The sequence below is a fragment of the Coloeus monedula genome (genome assembly GCF_965178545.1).
Source record: "Coloeus monedula genome assembly, chromosome: 38".
NCBI lineage: Eukaryota > Metazoa > Chordata > Aves > Passeriformes > Corvidae > Coloeus > Coloeus monedula.
In genome coordinates, this window is record NC_138818.1 from 1,988,974 (window position 1) to 1,995,596 (window position 6,623).

General features: G+C 52.6%; 1 long non-coding RNA gene across 1 annotated transcript; it reads left to right on the plus strand.

The window, feature by feature from the left end:
* Positions 1-1,898: 1,898 nt before the first annotated feature.
* Positions 1,899-5,457, plus strand: LOC309584255. Its single transcript, XR_014227217.1, has 3 exons — positions 1,899-2,009; positions 2,480-2,587; positions 2,945-5,457. It is a non-coding gene; the product is annotated as an uncharacterized lncRNA (long non-coding RNA).
* The last annotated feature ends 1,166 nt before the right edge of the window (positions 5,458-6,623 follow it).

The window sequence follows — 6,623 nt, forward strand, 5'->3', positions numbered from 1 at the left end:
AAATAAAAAAAAAGCAGGAACACGTTAGACAGCACCAGTTGCTGGGAGTGCACGTTGTTTTTGATAAGCTCAAGAGTAGCTCAGCCAAGCTGCAGTTTGTCAAGGCCAAGGCCTAACCAGCATTTCTCAGATCATGGGGAGGCTGAAAAATGGAAGGGAAGGGGAATGCACCACCACAAGCCATGAGATCACACCTGATCACAGACCCTCTGTGCTGACATCCCATGTCATCACAGGGCTCTTAATCCTCCAAAGACTTCTGAGGTCACGGGCATTGACAGGGGCTCCGTGGGGACAACAGAGGGGTCTCTACGTGCCATGGAGCCCATTTGGCTCAGACACGCACTGAAACAAAGGGTTCCAGAAAGACCTCCCGGTGCTCTCCATGCTTCTGAAGAACACCAAGGTCATGGGCAATCCCAGAGGCTCCACGGGGACATCCCAGGGGTCTCCCATCTACCAAACCAGACTGAGCTCACAGGCTGTGACAGGATGTCAGTTGTGACATCAGTGGTGTCTCTAGGCTGCTGAGGAGCCCTGATGTCACAGGATCTCACAGGGGCTCCACGGGGACATTCTAGGGGTCTGCAGGCTGAAAAAGAGGTCTCTTGTCACAGACAGTCACAGAGGTGCCAGTGTGACATCCCACTGGTCTCTGCTCAGAGGAACACTGAGGTCACCAGCAATCCCAGGGGCTCCATGGGGAGATCCCAGGGCTCTCAGGCTGCTCAAGAGCTCTGATGTCACCAGCAGTGACACAAGCTCCTTGGGGATCTCCATCGCTGCTGCAGTGGCAGCTTCAGACAAAGGCTCCTAGAGCAGCACGGCCACCGAGTCACAAGGGGCACAGAGGGACCCCTGGCTTTCTCAGCTCCTTCTCACAGACAGGAGCCTGGCTGGGGCGGCTGCATCCAAGCCCGGCCTCACACTGTCACTGGTTTCAGTAACTCTGTCCAGCAGGACTTGAACATGGCAAAACAGATCAATGTATAGAAAACAAATTATTCAGTAGGAGAAATGATTTGACACAAAGGACTCGATCGCAATTATTGACTACACAGGAGAAAATCCAAACCTGCTCCTGGCAGTGTACAGTAGAGCACAATAGAGTGCACTCTATTAAAGCAGTAGGGAAGCAGTCATCTTTCAGCAAGCAAAGAGAAACAGTTATGAAGTAGAGCTCGATGTAACTCCCCACACCAACACTCGTGGCAGCTCTCTTTCTCTTCACCTCCAGCAGTAGCCTTGGTGGGCATCACTGCCAGGAAGGAACCTCCACATACTCCAAGGAGGAAGATTTTAGAAGAACCTACCCTAGCAAAGAGGACTGCACTTTTACAGTCTAAAGGGATTGACTGGCTGGCAGAGGCCTTCAGGGCACTTTAGCAGCTTCTCTGCAAATGTTTTGCCTCACTATCAGCACCTTCGCTCCGCCTGCGCCGCCACGGCCCCGCTGCCCCAGAGCCCACACGGCCCCCACACACAGCCCGGCCGGCGGGGATCGCGTCGGGGCGGCCGAGCCCGGCCCCAAGCCACCGGCCCCGGCGCGAGTTCCCCCGCCCGCCGCGAGAGCGCAGGGCCGGGCGCCCTTGGCCGGCTTTCGGCTTTGGTTCCGCGAGGTGAGAGGAGGTAATTTTGTGTTTCTGTTGCGGGGTGGTTTATTTTTCGGCGCGGGAGGCGGAGGTGCGGGTATGGGGAGGGGTCTTAGAGGGGAGCGTGGTAGTTGGTTGTTTCCCTTTTGCACCTGCCCAGGCCGCTTTTCCTTCTGCATTTCTTTCCTTCCTTCTGTTTTCCCCTCGCTCCCCGCGCCGCCTCGCAGGGCCCGCGCGCGGCCCAGGCCGCCCCGCCCTCCCCGCTCAGGCTCGGCGGTGGCGCGGAGCAGCACGGGAAAGGCTTTTCCCGCCGCCGCCCGGGGTCCCAGGCGCGGCTGGCGGCGGCGGCGGCCGGGAGAGGAGGAGGCTGCGCGGGGGCAGCGGGCGCGTTGGGCGAGCAGGGGAAGCCGGGCACGGGTGAGGCTGGGCACGGGCTGCGGGTGGTGGCGGGGGGCTGCGCGGCGTCTCTTTGCGAAAAGATTTCTGGCTGGGTCGCTTGGAGTCTTTTGGTTTTACGGCGTTTTTCCCACGGTCCCCCGCTTCTTCTTCATCCCGCGGCGGGGGCGAGCAGGAGCGCAGCGGGGCGACGGAGCGATGCAGAAATGAAGGCGGGAGGCGGGGCAGGGGCACGGCGGGTTTAGAGACCCGGGCCCCGGGCTTAGAGAGCTCACGCTGCTGCCTGTCCGGGGGCGGGGCGGGAGGCAGGAACTCCGGCGGCTCCTAAAGACTCCCTCCTTCTCTCCCCGGGAGCAGCGCGGAGTGGTGAGGCGCAGGAGAGGGGTGGTGGCGGTGGTGGCGGTGGTGGCGGTGACAGAGAGAGGAGGGAGATTAAAGAGCCTTGGGATGTCACCATGGAGTGCCTGTGACTGCTCCTGACCTGTCTTTAGCAGCCCAGAGTCTTCTAGGATGTGACCGTGGAGCGTCTGTCACTGTCAGGGCTCCTTAGAAGGCCCAGAGAGCCCTGCGATGTCACCATGGAAGCCGTGTGAGTGCAGGTGAGCTCAGGGCTCTTTAAAAACCTGGCTCCCTTTGGAATGTGAGGATGGAAGCCTTGGGAGGGCCTTTGACCTGACTGCTCTTCAGCAGTTTAGAGAAACCTGGCATGTCCCCATGGAGCCGTTGTCACTGCCGGTGACGTCAGAGCTCTTTAGCAGCCTAGAGACACATGGGATGTCAGTACAAAGCTGCTGTCATTGCCTGTGACCTCAGTGTTCTTTAGGAGCACTGGGATGTCACAATGGAACACTTCTGGGTGTCTGTGAGGAAGAACCTTTTTAGCAGCCTGGAGACACCTGGGGGGATGTCCCTATGGAGTCCCTGTAACAGCGTGTGACCTCATGGCTCTTTTGCAGCCTTCGACACCCTCAGAATGTCACCGTAGAGCCGCTGTGAGTGCCTGTGACATTACAGCTTTTCAGCAGCATGGAGACACCTAGGATGTCACTGTGGAACCCCTGTGAGAGCCTGTGACATCACATCTGCTCAGCAGCCTGGAGACACCTGTTACGTTGCCATTGAGACCCTGTGACAGCGTGTGAAGTCAGTGCAGTTTGGCAGATGGGAGACTCCTGGGATGTCGCCATGGAACCCCTGGGATTGCCTGTGACCTCAGTGTTCTTTAGGAGCATAGAGACCACTGGGATGTCACCACAGAACCTCAGTGAGTGCCTGTGCCAAATGGGCTCCTGAGCACCTAGAGACTGTAGTGTTCTCACCATGCAGCCACTGTGACTGTCCGTGACCTCTCAAGTCTGTGGAAGATTTAAGAGCCCTGGCATGTCACCATGGAGGCCCTGTGACCTCACTTCTCTTTAGCAGCCCAGAGAGACTTGAGATGTCAGCGTGGGTGCCTGTCTGTGATCTCTCTACTTTTGAGCAGGCTGGAGACAACTCTGATGTCACCATGGGCTGGTGGTTCAGGGAGGTAAGGGTGGGGGGAGGAACATGTGCTAGGGCTCACTGGGACCTGCTCAGGCACTGAGTCAGCAGGGACCACAGCGGTACCCAGGCCTGGGAAACACTCCTGTCTCCCACTGGCCAAGTCTGGTCACAGGAAGCAGGTGTGCCCTCCACTGGGATGAGATGCCACATCTCCCCACTGGAACAGGGGACCAGGTGTACCCCGTGTCCCCAGCATGCCAAGTGTGGTCACGGAAGGCCAGGTCTCCCCACTGGGGTCTCAGACACGGTCTGACTGCTGCCGGCATGGGGAGCCTTCCCTCCTCTACCCAGGAGGCCAGGTGTGCTCACCAGAACAATCAGAGTAGTGGTATTTCACCGATGGCTGGGACACCAGTGGGCGGGTCACCCAACACTGCCAAGTGTGCACCACGCCTCCCACTTATTCCACACCTCTCATGTCTCGTCAGAGCGCCAGAGCAGAGTCAAGCTCAACAGGGTCTTCTTTCCGTGTTGCTTCTGCCAAGCCTGTTCCCTTGGCTGTGGTTTCTCTGGATAGTAAGTAGGGACAGTGGGAATCTCATTGATCCATTCATTCACATCACTAATTAGATGATGAGGCATTTGGCTATTTACTGAGCATTTATTTTCATATATGTTCCTTTTCTGGGTTAAGTATAAGTGGCCCATCCACCATGGTCCAAATCAGTAGAATTTTGTCTCAAAAGTGGGTGAAACACAATGCTACATCCTTGGAAGAATTGTGTCATTCCCACTGTCCTTATGTACCATCAGGATTTAACTTTTTTTTTTTAATTAGCATAAGCAATAACAACTCTATGCAACCGAGCCAGTCTTGCTTGCAAAGATATGAACAATATCAGCGGAGGTGAGGAGTGCTCTGGAGGCCAGGGCCCAGGCAGTCTTCTCCCGCCTTGTTTTGGAGAGACCCAGGGCCTCTAGGAGCTCATTTGTTCCATAGAACCACTTGCGCCACTCTCCAGCGGGAAAGCCCCCAAACTTGATATCTCCTGCATTGGTGAGTTCCTGAATGTGTTCATGAAGATGTTGATATTTTCTCACTTTTCCAGTTGCAGCTTCCTGTAAAGATGCTTCAGTGCGTTCACATTTGATTGTCACCTCCATCACCAATGCCTGTTTTTCTCTTACAAAGATCAGGTCTGGTTTGTACATTTTGCCGTTGTCATCCCTCACATGTGGCTCTTGTAACACTGTCCAATCCTCCTTTGTAGCTTTGTTGATCAACATGTCACAGATGTAGTTGTGTCTTTTAATCCTGCCATTTTGTGTTACTGCACAGTTTCTGATGATGTGGGAGCACGTTTCATTTTCAGCCTTGCAGTGCCTGCAGCTTTTGGCACACTGATCTTGTCTTCCTCTTGCCAGGAAGGAACTCTCTTGTGGTGTAGACAATTGGCTCTCAGCTGCAATGCTGTTATTACTTTTCTGTCAGGTATGCCTCTGTATCTAAAGATCCTGAAATTGCTGATGTTACCCTCCTCAAAGTTTGTAACACTAGGGCCCTGGGATACCAGCTGTTTCCCTTTAGTAAATTCCTGTTTCCTCCGGTTACATGGTCGCAGATACTGAGTTTTCGGAGTAGCTACTTCCCATTCTGATGTTGTGTCATCACCTGCACCATCCAGCAGTTCCGTCTTAGGTTTAGGCTCCCATATGGACAGGATCTTTTCTTTATCTCCTCCAGCTGTTATCCATAATTTCCTGTAGATTTGATCGGAGCATTCTTCTTTCAGGAACAATCTTAAGGCATCATCCGACAATTGGGCAAGTCGACGTAATCTTTGGGCCCGTATACTTGGATTGAGGCCCATCAGTTTGGTGATACCCAAACCTCCATCCTTCATGCTGGAGTACAGGACGGCATCATGTGTGCATGGTGTGAAGTGTAGCCATTCCTTGTGTAGGTTCTGGGGGGTTCGGCAATCACGATGGGCGCCAGACTGTAGGAGCAGGGGGGTGCTCGGTCGGGACGGTCGGATGGTCGGGGGAGACGGGTGGTGACGGAGACGAGAGATCTCTGTAGTCAGATCTTGGAACATGCGGTTTATTGCAAAGGGCGTGGGTACAGGGGCACTGCTTAGAGCTGCAGCTGGCAGCTCTGAGCAGGCCCAAGTGAGCAAGAGTGTACGCGGGTAAGCAAAGAGAGAATAGTAAGAGTCTACAGTAAGAGTGTATAGTAAGAAGTGTAGTAAAAGAAGTGTAGTAAAAAGTGTGTGAAGTCCTGGTTACAATACAATAAATCATCTTCTGTACTGAATATTCTAATTGTCACTAACCAATCTAATACAAGATACAAATCCTATAGCATTTACATACAGCCTATAAGAGTTCTTATATTACCATAGAGTGTTACATCTTAACTTCTAAAACTACTCTTTGGACCCCTTCTGCTGAGCTAGTAGGGTCTGCTCTGACCCTTGGACCTGCCTGCAAGCAGAGGGTATTGTTCAATCAAGAGGGGATTACATTCAGTCGGCCATACCATTGTTTTCCAGTTGTTCAGTAACTAAGACTTGGTATCTCAAAGGTGGCTTTCATTTCGATGTCGCTTACAGTTTTCATATTCCCAAAATCTTTTGTCAGGCAATCATATTTATAAGGCTTTCCTGTTTCATCTTTCCCAACATCTCCCCCGTTCCGATGAACAACTAAGATATTAGACACAGTCCTACTCGTCATTTTTTGCACACACTGAAGTATACAAGATACTGCTACTAGAACTATAATTATTACTACTAGAATAATCAAGCCTATTTTACAGAGTTCCCTTAGCCAAGGTGCAAAGCTCCAACCATCAAACAAGCTGTCTAGCCAAGACGGGTTATCTGTTGTAATTTGGTTAGCTAGGTCCCTTAGGTTTTGTAACTGTACTAAAACCTTCTGGGAAAGGCACTCTATAAGTTGAGGAAGGTTTGTCAGGGCTTGTGTCAGACAGACAGATGGTATCGGAGCCTGCAGATTTGGCTAAAGCAACCCAGACATTTGTCTTTGGTTGATTTACAGGTAAAGCTTCACTGCAAAAACAAAAACAAAAGGTTAAAAAATAACATGCATCTACACAAATAATACTAGAACTCCATTCTTTTCTTG